This window comes from Mytilus edulis, chromosome 1 (assembly GCF_963676685.1).
Source record: "Mytilus edulis chromosome 1, xbMytEdul2.2, whole genome shotgun sequence".
Classification (NCBI taxonomy): Eukaryota; Metazoa; Mollusca; class Bivalvia; order Mytilida; family Mytilidae; genus Mytilus; species Mytilus edulis.
In genome coordinates, this window is record NC_092344.1 from 86,333,310 (window position 1) to 86,351,744 (window position 18,435).

Genomic DNA, 18,435 nt, shown 5'->3' on the forward strand with positions numbered 1-18,435 from the left:
CAGACTTAAGTCCTGTACTTCTGATTGACAAGAGTTTCATAAAATACTAATCAGCTTGTACATGTACATGTACTATAAGTTGATATTATAATTGAAATAAAACTTAAGATTTATAAAAATTTTGTTAATTTTATGTATTTTCAGTAAAATGGTTTTCCTACAGTGTTCCCTTTGTTAATTTCAAGGAAAAATGAAAAATGGTGTGGATCATTTTTTAAAAAGACATTTACCAGAAAAAGAAGTACCATATTTTTGTGTTTTGTGTAAATTAAAGAGCCATCAACAAATTTAAATGGGAGAAACATTTAAACTCTTTCCCTAAGCATATTAGTGCTGTTAATTTATGTCGTACAAGGTTATCTGATAACTCCTATTGTAAAGAGTCCGATAAGAGATTTGAGTTGGACATAAGTCCCAATGGTCAACTCGTACCAATTGAAATAACTTCCGTTCAACCCGTCCATAACATACATGTACCATTAGTGGAAAATAACTGTTGTATTAACCACATTGAACCTGAACCTGAATATGAACCTGTACCTGAATATTCAGAGGAAGTTGTGATTGTGGAAATGACAGAAGATGATAAAACTATTTTTACCCTTAAAGAAGATATATTAAATTCAACAGACACATTAGTCAAAGAGAGAAACCAATTTGAAAATTATTTAAATAAAATGGAGGAAACTAAGAAGAATCTAAAATCTGAACTCGACCAAACTAAATCAGAACTATTAAACCAGAAACATAAAGAAAATCAGAAGAGTGAGAGGGAAGAAAGAAGAAAAGACAGGAAGAGGAGTTACCAGGAACCGACAAGAAGGATACGAGTGTGGTTGTGGTGCCCAAAAGAAGATGTGAACAATTTTAATTATAATATTTATAGAGACAATTAATGCTACATGCTTGACATTATTTATTTGTATATAATTTGTGTTCATTTTCATTGATATAATTTTAATATAATCAATAATACGTGTCGTGATATCGTGATATCAGATTAATTGAGACGTGGCCAGAAATATATATATATGCATATATATCTATTTCAGATAATTATTAGACATGTTACGAATAGGTATATTCACGACGCTGAGGTTGACAAATTACACTTTAAATGTGGGGACTGTGTCAAAACACAAAAATATTATAAATTGTACCTGCGTATATAACTGCATTGATACTTTTGGAGGCAATTTCGCCGTATCATCATCGACCGCCGTATGGAACGAATATTCAGAAACATTTTTACCATAAGAAATAGATATTAATAAATTCCGTAATATTTTTAAGAAATTCTGATGCAAAAAGGGGGGGGGGGAGACAGCGGTCATGTAAATGCAACGGAGACACGGGGTACATTTGTGTGAAATATTTCGGCGAGCCCTTGCACAATTGATAGACCTTGCAAATAATCTTTTTTAGTATTATAATCTGCTTTATACGTGCTCGTGAATATATATGTAACGGTCATTTTTATATAGTTATGAAAAGCAAACAAAGAAATGTATGTATTTTGATCCAGTTGTTTGCCACCTAAATTTTTATCTAACGGGGTCTGTTTTAAAACACCTTAACACGATTTTTATACAATTTCAACTTGAAACATGTTGCATTCTAGTTTAGAAAATTTATACTCCCGGTAACACTGATTCGAGGGCATGTATTTTCTTCCTTTATTTCCTTCCAACTTTATCAACAGTTTCAGCTCAATTTGTATTTTCTTTATAAGGTGTTTGTGATTGATTGATTATTAGTTGCATAACGTCCAGTGGCAAGTATTTAATGCCTGTTCAGAACGATAAAAGGTTTGTGTAAAATATGACTCTCTACTCACCAGTTGAACATTCCTGCAGAGTTTCAAAAGCATTACATAATGACCTTGCATTTACACCTTAACACCACCTCATGTAGCTATTTTGTATTTTATACATTCCGGGAAAGTTTTGTTGAAATTCGCCAACCGTTTCATATTAGAAAATGACAATAGGAACATTAACACCGATGACCGTTGGGTCTTTCCTTTGTTTAAGCTAACAATGCTAGGGGTTTCCTAAAAAAATTATTATGGCGTTTTTATAAATGTGTACCTATTACTACTCTACGGAGGTACCAGTTGTTTTTTCAGGGAGAGGGAGGTTGCTAGGATTAGATTTGAAAAAGGCATCAACTTAGAGCTAAACCACGAGCAGAAAGAAGAAAATGTAAAACAAAAAAAATGCGTATATCAGAGTGGCGGGTATATGTCGAACACGATATAAGGCGCTTCAAAACTTTCAGAGCCATTGGAAGCTTATGGAGACATCCGACAGGAAAAAACATCAATCAGACTGTAGAGCGCGCTAGCGTTGTGCGGGATAAGTATAGCGAATTGAACTTTTTCAGGAACTGTAATACAACAATAAAACTACTATCTAACTGGCTTAATATGTATAAATTATCAATCTAGAATCGAATGAACTTGTATAACTCTCAAACCCCCGGTTTTTTCTAGCCCACCCACTCTTGCACGCGTACACCGTTTATGTCGAATGATAGCCAAAAATATCACAAAAGCAATTGTCATAATAATATTAGGATGTTACATAATGATGTTCTACATAAATGTGATTTGAATTCACCAACACACATGATTAAATATTTATCTATAATCAATGTTTTGACACCGTCCCCCAATCTAAAGTGTAATTTGTCAACCTCAGCGTCGAGAATATACCTTTTCGTAACATGTCTATTAGATCTGATTTGAAATTTACTTTTATACATGTGTAGGAGATTTTACGGAATTCCAGGTGCTTGTTAAAATCGTTTATTTAAAGTTCTAATTTGATAAAATACCACCTTTAATTTTTTGTGTAATTTCGAGACGAAATTTTATTTGACGGAGGGCAGTGTTATGAACGTTTAATTATATTTCCATAGTTTTGTTTAGCCGAAAATATTGTTCCCTGCAAAATTGACAGTTTCCTATTTTGCGTTATGAATTTCCGCCAACATGTGGCATTCGGGAAACATCATTTGTTTTTCAGTTGTTATTAATCCTACATTTCATTAGTAACTGCATTTTACCTGCTTTATATTCCTAAATCGGTGTAAAGTCGGATGAAATTGTCCATTCCTTCAATATAATTCTATGTTTACATTCTCGATAACTTTAATAATAACATTTAACCTTGACCGGCAACGGACTATATTCTTACACGCAAGGATAAGGCGTGCTAAGAACTATAAAAACCGGACTTTTCTTATAACGAAACGAATGTGAACCGAGCTTGAAAGAATCCAAGAGATAATAACGCATACACGAAAAACACATTCAAACGTTTTAACATATTGTATTTCATTTACCTGTATTTATTATTATTGATAATAATAATCTCTGATACTTTTAAAAGTTGTTTAGTCATTATTTGATATCCAGAAACCAAAAATTTTCAAATGTAGAAAATGGTGGATTAAACCTAGTTTCATAGCGCCAAACCTCTCACTTTGATGACAGTTTTATCAAATTCCGTTTATATATTTACAATGATGCGTGAACTAAACAGGCATAATAAATAAAAGAGTCAAATTATGGTTACAGCAGTCATCATCGTGTAACAATTTTAAAAGGAACAATTTAGCAGAACACAAAAACATCTATCTACAAACACATTCATTGATTCGCGTGTCTGACGTCAGAAAATTCACATGGTCAATGTAAGTATACAGGTTTAAAAAATCAAAAGTATGTAAGAATTAATTTCAGAAATAGACTGAGATTTAAAATAGTCCAAAAGTTATATAGAATTTATAAGAATCCACAAATAGTTCATTCCACTACGTGATTGCTTAATGTTGACGTTTGTGGTGCGACCTATTTTCTAATTCATAATGAAAATATATCATACTGACGGGATCTTTTTAAAGTACAGAGTCATGTTATAAGAACAAAAAAAAAAACAAAAAAAAAAAACCACAAAAAGTCGCATATACAAAACACAGCAGCAAAAAATGAAAGATAATACAAACACATTGACATTTTTTAAGTACCGAGCCACGTTAAATGGATATCCAACAGTAAAAGTAATATTCATAATAAAACAAAGACAAATGAAAGAACAATATAACACGTTAAGATGATAAACAACATCAGTACGCAGAATCAATACACCAAGACCATCATGTATTATTTGTGAAGTTGATACGGAATATTTACCAACAAGGTCTTAGTACCTTCCGATGATTTTTTTTTTAGAAAAAGGACGAAACATTCTTTGACATACCCCTGGTTCATGAACTTTCTACTCAGACATTGATGACGTTTTGAAAAGTCAGAGTAGGAGCTGCAAGCTCTTGAATATCGAATAAATTGGGAAATATATATCCCATATGCAGGTGAAGTTGGTATATTGCTACTAAGGTGGAGAAAATTATAATTTCAAAATTAAAATCGTCTCGTATGTCATAGATTCTGGTACTGAGATAACTGTGTAAGTCAAATTCAAGATATAAGTCTAAAAATGAGGCGGAGGAAGCCGTGTCTGTTGTTTCTTTAGTTTATAGTTCTGGGGGATATATTGATAAAACCCAATCAGAAAAGTTTGGATTGTTTATGGAAAGAACATCATCAATATATCTGAAAGTGTACTTAAATAATCTGGCGTCTTTGATCCTCTTGTTTTTCACAAGTGTCTGAAGGAACTCCGATTCATATAAAAATAAGAAGAGGTCGGCAAGAAGAGGCGCACAGTTTGTTCCCATAGGAATGCCGACAATTTGTTGAAAAAGTCTACCTCCAAACTCAACAAAACATTGGTTCGGTTAGGAATAACATGTGAATGTTATGGACACTGGTATTGTGTTAAATTTCAAATTTTTTGTCAGGCAAAACATTTACTATCGTCCAGGCATAAAATAAAATGAAGTAAAAAAAATAAAATAGTTGCATCGATTTGTAACTCGTTGTCATACGAGATTTAATTGTATTTATGATTAAATAATAAACACCATTATATAAATAATACATTGCTGAGAGGGTGAAAGAGCAAATTGTTACCCCGAGAAAACATTGTCAACCGCGGCGAAGCCAAGGTTGACAATGCTTTTGCGAGGGGAAACAATCTGCTTTATCACCCTGTCAGCAATGTGTTATTTAATTTATTATACTGAATGTTCTATCATTATTGTCTTTTACAGATTAATTTTATTTTCTATAACGTCGCGTACGAAACAACGTTACGGGTATTAGAAAAACAACAAAAATGAGGCAAGGTGTTTTATTTTGTTTTTATTTTGAGAGTCAAATACTAAAATATGCGCCAATACACAGAATTGTGAACTTAAGCATTGTATTTAATTACTTGATGTAAATTCAATTCTGTGTCCTTTAAATTATCGATTTTGATTGGTCCGGACGAGTTGGTAACATTTAAAAAAAATTGTTACCAGCTCAGCCATGTGATAGAGTAAATTAACAAATTAAGAAGTTAGCAATATCCTTTAACTCTACTTTTCGCTATATAGATGATGTTCTTTCACTAAATAATTCAAAATTTGGTGACTGGAACGCATCTTTTCCATCGAACTAGAGATAAAGGATACTACAGATACAGTTAAGTCGGCCTCATATCTTGAATTACATCTAGAAATTGACAATAAGGGTCGGTTGAAAACAAAACTTTACGACAAAAGAAATGATTTTAGCTTTCCAGTTGTGAACTTTCCATTTCTAAGTAGCAACATTCCAGCAGCACCTGCATACTGGGTATATATCTCCCAATTGATACGATATTCCCGTGCTTGCATTTTCTATCATAATTTTCTTGATAGAGGGTTGCTGCTCACAAGGAAGCTATTAAACCAAGAGTTACAAATGGTGAAGTTGAAATCATTCCTTCGTAAATTTTACGGACGCCATCACGAGTTGGTTGACCGTTACGGAAGAACCGTTTCACAAATGATATTACATAAATATATATAAACTTGTAAGGAGATTGATGAGCTTAAAAATAAGATGAGTGCTCTGGAGAAAAAAGTAAACAGTAACATAGCATCAAGCTCTTCCTTAAATACTATGGAATGCCTGGATAAGACTGCCAGACTCATGAAAACGTATGTTTAGCTTTATGTTCAAGACGCAATCATACACAATGATATCGGATATGTACCTAACGTCGTAACTACAATCCCCTTCCCTGTCATAAATATGACCTACCGAATTAGACTATTTACCGGATTTGTTATCACATAAGCAACACGAGGGGTGCCACATGTGGAGCAGGATCTGCTTACCCTTCCGGAGCACCTGAGAGCACCCCTAATTTTTGGTGGGGTTCGTTATGTTTATTCTTTAGTTTTCTATGTTATGTCATGTGTACTATTGTTTGTCTGTTTGACTTTTTCATTTCTAGCCGTGGCGTTGTCAATTTATTTTAGATTTATGAGTTTGACTGTCCGTTTGGTATCTTTCGTCCCTCTTTTAATTATATTGTTATATTGGTTATTCTCATCGGATGTTGACTAATGCTTAGTCCGTTGCTGTGTGTGTTACATTTTAATGTTGTGTCGTTGTTCTCCTCTAATGTTTAATGCGTTTCCCTCAGTTTTAGTTTGTTACCCCGATTTTGTTTTTTGTCCATAGATTTATGAGTTTTGAACAGCGGTATACTACTGTTGCCTTTATTTTTTAACACCCTCGCGTAAGCCAATCAAAATATGGCATTTTAACAGAAGTATAATAATACACAATATTATTCTCTGATGCTCATTTGTGATCTGTAAAAAAACCCAACCCATTTTATTAAGGTACACAGATGGGGTCCAATCAAAACTAGTGCATGCATTAATTTAGTGTATTAATTATATACAATAGCCATTCCATATTTTCAGACAGAAAATCAAGTTAATTTTATATATGCAACACTAGTGTTTAAAATGATTGGGTTAACATTATATGAACATAACAAACAATATGCACAATATCACTTTACGTCAGAACGTTTGCATGAGAGATATTAACAGAGGAACGGAACGGTAAGGTTTTTTTTACATCAGGATAATATTGTTGCAGCTGAAGTTGCTACATTTAAGGTATCACAATGTAAACAGAAAAATACAGTTTAAGGTATTTATCTCTTCAAGTAAGGGAACCCAAATTATCTATAATACTAAAATTACGAGGTCCAATTTGTCAGCCGTCATCACGTAAAAACGACGAATCAAAGAATTCAACTTTATATACAACTAATATAGTACAAAGGTGTAGATTAAAAATTACACCACCCCAGGCCCTTTTGTTTTCCACGTAATTAATATTGCCAATAATTAGGAAGTTCCGGGTCGAGTCCAATACCGATACCAATAGTATAATCACCTGTTACCTATTACCTTATCTGTACGTTCCGCATCTGACAGGCACACCACCAAACGGTGTAGTCAGGATTAATATGCTATATACACGGGTCATAATCACAGGGTTGACACTACTAAATTGTCAAATTGTTACCTATTGTAGTATTTTAATCCGTAAGACTTTCTAAAGATAACAATACGAATACTAAAATTCTGGACTAAAAATAAGTTTCAATTTGTTAGCGGGCATTACGTAAAACAGCGAATCAAAGAATTCAACTTTATTTATAACTAATATAGGACAATGCTGTTGATTAAAAAATACTCCATTCCAGGACCTTTTGTTTTTTAAAATAATAATTAATATTACCAATAATTGATAAGTTCCAGTTCGACGGGTTCAAACAGAAAGATTTGAAAGCAGAGAAAATTGTGTATCTTATAATCGGCATTACTTTATCAGATGACAGTACTTATACTAAGATAAGGCTTGCGCATAGTTATATACTTTAATTCAGTCACAGACCCGCGATATCACGGGTGTGTTCTAGTAGTTATAACTATTGTTCTATTTCATTTATTACAGTCAAATTCAGAACACTGATGTCAACAAGTAGGACAATGTTTGGTCCAATTCATGCAGAAAAGGGAGAAATTTTAAACAGCTTTGCTATTACCACGAGAGGCATCTTGTCAAATGAATGAATATTTAGAGGGATATTTTTATGATTGTTTCTTATTGGTATATTTTAAAACACGAACATAAAAAAACAGCCTAAAAAAGCAAAAGGTATGAATATTACATAAATATATATAAACTTGTAAAAAGATTGATGAGCTTAAAAATAAGATGAGTGCTCTGGAGAAAAAAGTAAACAGTAACATAGCATCAAGCTCTTCCTTAAATACTATGGAATGCCTGGATAAGACTGCCAGACTCATGAAAACGTATGTTAAGCTTTATGTTCAAGACGCAATCATACACAATTACTAGACATTCGCTGCTTTGATTTTATGAGGAAATCAAGAAAATAGTTCCGTCCATAATGGAACTTAATCTATGTGTTAACACCTAATGAGAAAGAAAAGAAAAATTGGAGACAAAGTTACTTTTCATGGAATTAGCATTATATGACGGAGGATAGGCATCACAATTGTAGGCTTTTTCCTAGATTTTACATTGCCAGTTGTATCTGTCGTGCTCATAGCTCACATTGTTTTCAGCAAATTCATCTACAAGCATCTGATATATTAAATAAGTACAACAATTCTTCATCTGATCTCTTGACTATTAATTCCAGACATAGTGCCGGAATTTCAAAGGACACATTCAAGAAATTTAATTCATTACAAACAGAGTTATGCAACTAAATAGAGATCATGTCATCAGTTCGGAAAGTTTCGCTTTAGCTTCTTTCGATAACCTCGACGAAAATCATAGCTATGCATTAGTGGGATCTGGAAAAGACAAGTCAGGTTACATAGTACAACTATTTAGCTGTGATACCTAAACCAGGCGAAAAGAATGAAAATCTAGATATTGCAATGCATGAACATATTGGAAAAAAAAACAGACCATAGAAAACGAATTGAAAAGTCTAGCAATAGAATCTTACCATCAGACATAAATAAATCCTTGAAAGAACCCAACAACTCAATTGGTGAACCATCTGAGGTGAAGTTTAAAAATTTCAAGCTTTAAAACTGGTTGATTTTTATGAAAAAAACATCAAGGGAATACATTCGAAAGTATGGGTCAATTGCAGTACTTGATGATCCCGCCGATTCCAAGGAGACAGTTTTCAAAAGGATCAACATTTTGCACGACCGGTTTAAGATTGGAAATAACTTACAACACCTAGTTGTTGATGGTGATAGCAAGTCATATGATCATCTCACATACTGAAAGCAGAATATGGGTGTTTGTTAGACTGGGGTTAGCTATATCCAGGAGAATGGCATATTTAAAAAAAAACATCTTGCCAATATTCTTTAAAAAAAATTATATTATTTCGGACTACGGACTAAAAGAACTAGCAGGTATTATGATGCCAAATAGATACGTATAAAAATCAGGACTCAGTAGCTGATTGGCGTAAAGAATGAGACACTATCTTGATCTCTTGTGATCATACACCTGACACCAGTGAAAAGTGTGCCGGATTATTTTAGATTTTGAGGTATGGAAAAGATTATTACAAGAGAAATCTAAATTTCAAAGCTTGATTCATAGTGTGTGCACTAATTTTAATCTGCGGAGATTCCATAACTGTACAGCCAGTGTTACGTGTCAGTTCTCGGACACATTTTTCCACACCGATTTTATGTCTTATTCGTGTTCATACATTGGAATTAGAAGCAGAAACTGATATTTAAGGAATGTATCACTTAAAAACTGGCATGCTTATTTTTTGCATTATATAGACACAAATATGATTCCTTACCACTTAGCTGATCTCCCGACTTTTCTTGAATCAGTTCTTGACCATTTTGAGGCAGAATGTTTTTTCCGTTTCCATCACTGGAGAAAATTATTACTGTGTTGCTTTGGACGAGGCTCACGAAATGGAAATTAATCTTAAAACCAAGCAGGCAATACATTCATTTTGCCCAAAATCTCTGGCTACACAATAACACACTACTTGCCATATAATGCACAACACCAGTTGTGTATATAAAAAACTGATTCAAAATTCAGGGAGACACACAAGCTCTTCATTGAAACTGGAGAACTTACTTTTATGCAGAGTATATGAGTGAACTTAACACCACATCATTATACAGGAGAATTCTGAGTGTCCACTTATGCATATTTTCAAAACAACAGATCAGTCTAACTGCATGTTAAATTATAGAGTATGGGATCACAAACATGCATGCTTTTGTTCTGTTTTATAGCAGATAATTTTGAAAATTTAATGAAAAAAGATGCATGGGAGAAAGAGAATTAATTTAAAAACCTTTGCGCCAATGAAAATATGGTGCTTTTGTTTGGTGAAGATAAAATTGTGACGTCATGTCTTTATGATGTCATAATTTAGAATTATTCAAACATAACAGTGTATATTTTTTTCAAAAATGAAAGGGAAATGGAAAAGAAACCAATATAGGGTTGGTTACACATTAATTGCAGTTCCAACTCTTACCAACATATCATGGTTGTGGTGTTATTAATGGTGTTGCTCTATCTACAGCTCCATCTACACAGGTTTAAAAAAAATCATCTGTCTGGTTACCCCGACTTGCAGAAAATGAGTTTAAGTTGTACTCAAAAGAGAGTTACGATAAAAAATATTATGTATAAACTGAAAAATGAGCATCTACGGTCAAACTACTAAGACCCTATAAATTGTCTGATAATTATCTAGATGAATATCTAGGAGAAAAGTACTGAAAATAAAACAGTTAGAGATTTTTTACATTTTAATGATCAATAATTTTGTCATATAAATAAAAGTTCAAAGTGTGATGTTCCCCATCAATTGAGTCTCGGTTGAATTTGGGAAATGCAGTGTACCAAGTGTAAATCTATTTCATAAAAATATAAACTCTTTAGAGAAATTAACACAGGTCGTCCTGCCCGCAAGAGTGCTGCAATTAACTATGGGTTTCAGAATGGCGTGATTAACTGCAATTTGGTAATGATAGTGCACGACTAATTTTGACTAGTTCATTTATTCCTCCTATGTAATAAGAAACAATGCAGAGCACTACAAATTATGTTGGTGACAAGGTTGTTAAACTTGCTTAAAATGAAACCGAACAAGTGGTTGAGAATTTCAGAAGGAGAAATCAAACCTTAATGTTATATCAAATTACAAATGGATGGTACCTATCAGAGTGTGCATATAATAAGTAGGCATACATAGAAGTGGAAAGTTCAAAATTGGGAAGCTGAAATCATCTCTTTTTGTTTTTAACCGACCGTCATAATCAATTTCTAGATGTAAATCAAGATATGAGGCAGAGTTCGCCCAATTTGTGTAATGGTATGACAGACCTGATCAATTACATGCAAGCCTTGCTTCATTTATTAATCAACGTTTTCAGTAGAATTAACTGTGTTGGCACATTTCCTGTCAAACCGTAGTTCCATATTTGGTGCAAGAGTTGTCGTTCTTATCACAACAAAGAAGTTATTCTAAATAAAGGCAACAGTAGTATATCCCTGTTCAACACTCGTAAATCTATGGACAAAAAGCAAAATCGGGGTAACAAACCAAAACTGAGGGAAACGCATTAAATATAGGAAGAGAACAACGACACAACATTAAAATGTAACACACACAGAAACTGACTAAGCATTAGACAAACTCCGATGAGAATAACAAATATAACACCAAAACCAAGTACATGAATTTGGGATAGAAAAGTACCGTGACACGTCTTATAGTAATGTGAACTCACACTAAAATATAAGAGAAAACAAACGACACAACGGAAACACAACGTAAAAATGTTACACACACAGAAACGAACTATGATATAACAATGGCCATTTTCCTGACTTGGTACAGGATATTTTTAAAGAAAAAAATAGTGGGCTGAACCTGGTTTTGAGGCATGCCAAACCTCGCACTTTAATGGCAATGTTAAGTATAACATTAAAATGACAGCATAATATTACAGGACTACAATACAAATAAAAAGGAGAACGTATTAGGCAAAGAAACACATAAATAATAGATAACAAAAGGCATCAGGTTTAAAATTCAATACGCCAAAAAAGCGCCTCGTCCACACAAGACTTACCAGTGACGCCCAGATATAAAAGTTCGAAAGTCAAAAAAAGTATAGCACTGAGGATGAAAAGTTGAAAAAGGTTGTGCCAAATACGGCAAGGGTTTTCTACTTGTGATAAGACCATCCTTATTATTTAGAACAATTTATGCTATTGCAAACAGTAATTTTTATCAAATGAATATAAAAGATAATACGTGATAAAACTGAAGTCTTAACAATTAAATTACAGAAAACAAACCCGAATACTTAATACAAAGACCAAAAAATACAGAAAATAGACACACCCGACTAAGTTCAGGCCTCAACGCTAAAAGTCATAAAAATGACGTCACATGCTTTTGATATATGATAATTTGTGTATTCTTGTCTTTCATTTTATCTAAACTATTGAAATATTATAATGGAATAAAACTATTTTTGTATATAATTGATGGTCATGCATATTTGACATGGCAATGAACGCGTATACGTAATCCACGAAAAGTGAGTAATTATGGGAAATAGTCCGTGAGAATAACTGTCCCATGAACGGCTGCTTTTCATTCTTCTGACCTATTCATTTCACGTTAGGCTTTGTGAATTTATGTAAGAAGTTTAAGTTAGAATATTTTAGCATTTATTCAGGTATTATTTGTGTAAAAAGACGGTGAATTCCGTTTCACATTTTACTTGATGGTGGTGATTATGCCGTCAAACGTTTTTGGTCCAACCCTGGCCTAAATTTGGAATTATTATATTGTTATTGAAACATTTATTTATTGATATTCGTTATTTTTGTCTAAACACTGGCAATATGCAGGTTCTTTGACTTGATTTAAAGTGTGTGGATTAGTTGACTTTGAACGTATTGAAATGAATATTCCTGCATAATCAATTATTTTATATAGAACACTGTTCAATTTTCAGCCTTTTCTACTATTCTTGGTAGTTACATTTTTACAATATGTTGATAAATATTCCGCATCAACTTCAGCCGTGTTTTATCATTCTTTTATTTGTCATAATAAATATTACTTTTACTGTTTAGTCTGTTTTTGGTGTTATTAATTTAAGTGTTCTTGTCTTTCATTTTATAACTAGCAAGGGTCTATAATTTTGATTAATAAAGTATTCTATTCTATACATCCCGTCAGTGTGTTATTGATATATAATAATTTATATATTCTTGTCTTTTATTTTAGCTAATGTGATTTGTCTTGAAGCCTTTTTGTGTATCTTTGATACATATGACGTGGCTTTGTACTTATCTATCCCGTTATTGTGCTATTGTAAAAAAAAACCAATTATAGTTGTCTTTCATTATTACTAATGTGTTTTGTCTATATGCCTTTTATTGCCTCCTTGTGAGTTTTAATAGTGATTACGATTATAACACATTGTTGACTGCTGTACTATTGATGACATTTTCACCTTTTATGTGTTTTATTGTTTTGTTCACACATCGTTTTAAATATAATTGAATTTGATGCAGTGGTCACACAAAAGAGAAGTTAAGCTAACTGTAAAACCAGGTTTTAGTCACCATTTTCTACGGAAGAAAATAAATACCTGTACCAAGTCAGGAATAGGACAGATATGTATTCTTTTGATACAAATACGAAACTTTAATCCTGGTATCTATGATGAGTTTATTGATGTGTTTGAACTTTAAATTTGCAATTTGATTAGGGACTTTTAATTTATAACTTTTTAAGTTCAGTATTTTTGTGTTTTTATTTTTTATTTGATGCTAAACCCATCAGACTCAATTTTGACATGTAGTGTATTATGGGTAATTGTTAAATAGAAATGCAGAAATCTTATATTAAACAAAATATATCATGTGCATGGGATCATTATATATATATATCTTTTTTAAAGCTCAAATTGTGAATAACATACTGTTATCCATTTGAACTTTATTGAATAGTTATCATGTGACATCAATTAAAGTAAGGTTAAGAGCGCATATGTCCTCAATAAAGGCAACAGTAGTAGAAAGCTGTTCGAAAGTGGTTAATCGATTATTAAAGAGAAAACAAATCCGGGTTACAAACTAAAATTAAGGGAAACACATCAACTATACGAGGAAAACAACGAAACAACCTGAACACTGAAGTCAACAAAAACAAAAGTTACTGCAAACACAGAAATAAAAGATAACAACTGCCATTTTTCTGTCTTGGTGCAGGACATTTGTTATAAAAAAAATGATGGGTTGAACCTAGTTCTGTGGCCAGTAAAATCTCGCGCTTTAATGGCAATGTTAAATATAACACTAAAATGACAAAATTAAAAAGACTACAGAACAAAAAACAGCAAGAACATTAAGGACAGAAAAATACACAAAGAGTTGGGATCCCGCTAACATGTTTAACCCCTCCACATAATTTATGTATGTGTCTGTCCCAAGTCAGGAGCCTGTTATTCAGTGGTTGTCGTTTGTTTATGTGTTACATATTTGTTTTTCGTTAATTTTTTTTTTACATAAATAAGGCCGTTAGTTTTCTCGTTTGAATTGTTTTATATTGTCTTATCGGGGCCTTTTATAGTGAGGAAAACCTACTTCGCCAATAAAGGTTTAGATGTGTAAATATTAGTAATATTTTCCATCAAAAATCTGTACAAAAAACCATAACTGATTACATCAAAAATAAAGCTACACCTGTTATTTCTTATACTTACACCAAGTCTATTGCATCCAAGATTTTCAACCACAGGAGAGTTTTTGAGGCCTTTAACCTTAAAGATACGAAATCCAAGTAAGCAAACTAAAAAAATTTGTGAAACACTTATTTTAAATGACAATAACTCCTTCAGGGGACAATTGACAATTTTGTTTTTTTATGAACTTATTTGTAGATCTTACTTTGCTGTTTACAGTTTATCTTTATCATAAATAATAATTAATATAATAACCAAAATCTGCAAAATTTTCTTAGCTCTAAATGCATTGGTTTTCGAGATATAAGGCAAAAACTGCATTTTACTCCTATATTGTATTTTCTCCCATGGCAGCCCTGTTTTGTGACGAAAGGAACATTCAGCTTCAGTTTGGTTGGCATTGGTTTTGTAGTTTCAGATTAGAAGATGGTGTTAAGAGTTTACATCAGACGGACGCCAAATGATGGCAAAAGCTCACATTTCCTTCGGAATGGCAAGATAAATCCTTTATCAAATGGTAATATTTAAAGCTGAAAACCGTCAAACAGATGGAAAACAACTTACATTCTTTAAGTAAAAAATTTTGGATTAAAACTTGTTTAATAGCTAGCTTATCCTTTCGCTTATATGAAAGTCGCTTACAAAACCTTAAAGTTATGAATGTGACAGTTGCTATCCATGTGTTTGAGCTTTTGATTTCGCCATTTGATTAGGGACTTTTCTTTTTGAATTTTCCTGTGGGTTCAGTTTTTTAGTGATTTTACTTTTTACCACAATGTGTGAACAGAACAAATCGGCATAATGGGTAATAATTACAAAAATAAGGAATCAACAGTCAGCACTTTGTTATAATTTCAATCACTATATAAAAATACACATTGGTCAACAAAGAAAATAATACCAAGACTTCCGACGGCACAAAATATTTAAGGGATGTATAAGTACCCAGCCACGCTAAAAGTATATTACCCAAAATTTAGGTTTATAATTTACAAAGACAAATAAAAGAACATTATAACACGTAAATAACATGATAGACAACGTCAGTAAGTCTCTGGATTTGCACATGATGTATAGATGCTATAATGTATTAATTTTAAAGAAGTGAGATTTAATGTTTATTGTAAATACAAAATTGTTTCATTATCCGAAAAAAAAAAACCCCAGATAAGCGCAAATGCAGTACACTAGGTAAACGATGGATCTTTGCAGGCAGAACAATTGCTATCAAAATGAAATACACATTTCTTAGATATTGTTACGCAAACTTGTGTAATTATAAAAAATATTACGATGATTTAAAATAAGTTATTTGTTCATTGCTGATATTTTTCAGGAGGATTTTGAAAATGAATAACTCAGCCTTGATAATCACAAAAATAGCAGGAGGATTTTGAAAATGAATAACTCAGCCTTGATAATCACAAAAATAGCAGGAGGATTTTGAAAATGAATAACTCAGCCTTGATAATCACAAAAAAAAAATGGTTTGTTCTGTGGTAGTTTCAAAATAAATTACCTGACTTGCAATGTATTGAAAATAAATAACTCAGCGGGTCTAATCGAAAGCATGAGATGGCACCAGATTCTTCATAAATTCATCTTTTTCCCCCAAAAAAAATCGGAAAACACTTCCCAATTTTTTTTAATAAATAAAGTATAGATATAATCTAAATATACTTGAAATGTCTGAAAATTGAGGTATATTGTCTCAGGAAACCTTACCTCGCTTTTATTTTTAACAGGACCGTAACTACATTGAGGCAAATGCCTCATATAGGAAAAGACCAAACCCTTGTCTCCATATCAAATTGTCTTCACGGCGAGTGCCTTGCAAGAAGCAAGTTCTGTTTTCCTTCAGACGTAGGCCTGATTTTTCGGGATCAATGTTTCTTCATTTGTCTTTTGTTCATTGATTGCTCTTCTGTATTCTGTTAGTGTTGCATTCCTTTTGTAATATAGTAACTTTGTTATGAACTTGATCATGAGTTAAAAAAACCAGCAGCCACAGACTTAACTATGTGAAATCCATTTTTGCTTTATCATGCAGATAAATCTTTTGATGTTGTCCCTAGAGACTTAAGTTAAAATTATTAAAACAAAACTTGCATTTTCAGATTAAGAAAGGGTCTTCAGAACACCCAGAAAGCATGATTTTGCAACATTTGTTCTATAGCTCCTTGGGCCTTCAGTGGCTCTAAAACCCTTCAAAATTTTTTTTGCCGCGCTCTGCTCGGCGAAATGTTTGCCAATACTTTTAAAGAAGCTAGTTACAACCAAACTTTAATACTAAATAGGTATGCAATACATGTACATGAAGTTGGGAATATAAAAGATTAATTTCTGCAGAGGATGATGCTTAATTCTGATTAAATGGTACACAATGACTTGAGTATACTTGTATTATTTATAATAAACAAATCATTTAAAAAATTTATGTTTTCGAATATCATCAATATAGTTTGAAAATGAATAATGTCCTCTTAGTTTACAAAAATAAATAACCGATTAAAAACAAATCCTCCTGTCCCCCCACCCCTTTCCCTGAATATCAAATGGTCACAGATTTTTATAATCATCTGTACACAAACTACACAACTCAAATTCCAAAGACCTTTTAGAGTACATACAAGCTAACTCTCTTTCATCTTGTAACAGTATCTGAGTATAAAAACATTTGACTTTTCTACTCTTTACACTAGTATTCCACATTCCAAACTAAGAGACAAATTGAAAGAGTTGGTATTGCTTTGCTTTATAAAAAAGAATGGCCAACGTAGATCTTGACTTGCATCTAGAAATTGACAATGAGGGTCGGTTGAAAACAAAACTTTACGACAAAAGAGATGATTTCAGCTTTCCAATTGTGAACTTTCCATTTCTAAGTAGCAACATTCCAGCAGCACCTGCATACGGGATATATATCTCCCAATTGATACGATATTCCAATGCTTGCATTTCCTATCATGATTTTATTGATAGAGGGTTGCTGCTCACAAGGAAGCTATTAAACCAAGAGTTCCAAATAGTGAAGTTGAAATCATCCCTTCGTAAATTTTACGGACGCCATCACGAGTTGGTTGACCGTTATGGAATAACCGTTTCACAAATGATATCGGATATGTTCCTTACGTCGTAACTACAATCCCCTTCCCTTTCATGAATGTGACCTACCGAATTAGACTATTTACTGGAGTTGTTATCACATAAGCAACACGACGGGTGCCACATGTGGAGCAGGATCTGCTTACCCTTCTGGAGCACCTGAGATCACCCCTAGTTTTTTGGGGGGGTTCGTGTTGTTTATTCTTTAGTTTTCTATGTTGTGTCATGTGTGCTGTTTTTTGTTTGTCTTTTTCATTTTTAGCCATGGCGTTGTCAGTTTGTTTTAGATTTATGAGTTTGACTGTCCCTTCGGTATCTTTCGTCCCTCTTTTATAAACTTTACAACTGAAAGTTTAGAAATTGGTTTTGGGCTTTGTTACTATGAAAATGGAGTCCATTTTGTTTTGGGTCTTTTTTTTCAATGAAAATTCTAAAATTTATTTTTAAAACTAATGCTCATTTCCCATAAATGTTGACAGAAAATGATGCTGACAAGTTTCACATATAGCAGCTGATCTCTACCTTTCTAAAAATATATCACACATTTGGCTGACAAGTGTACATATGCATATTTTTCATAGGAGAAGACGGTGATTCTGACATCTGAAAGAA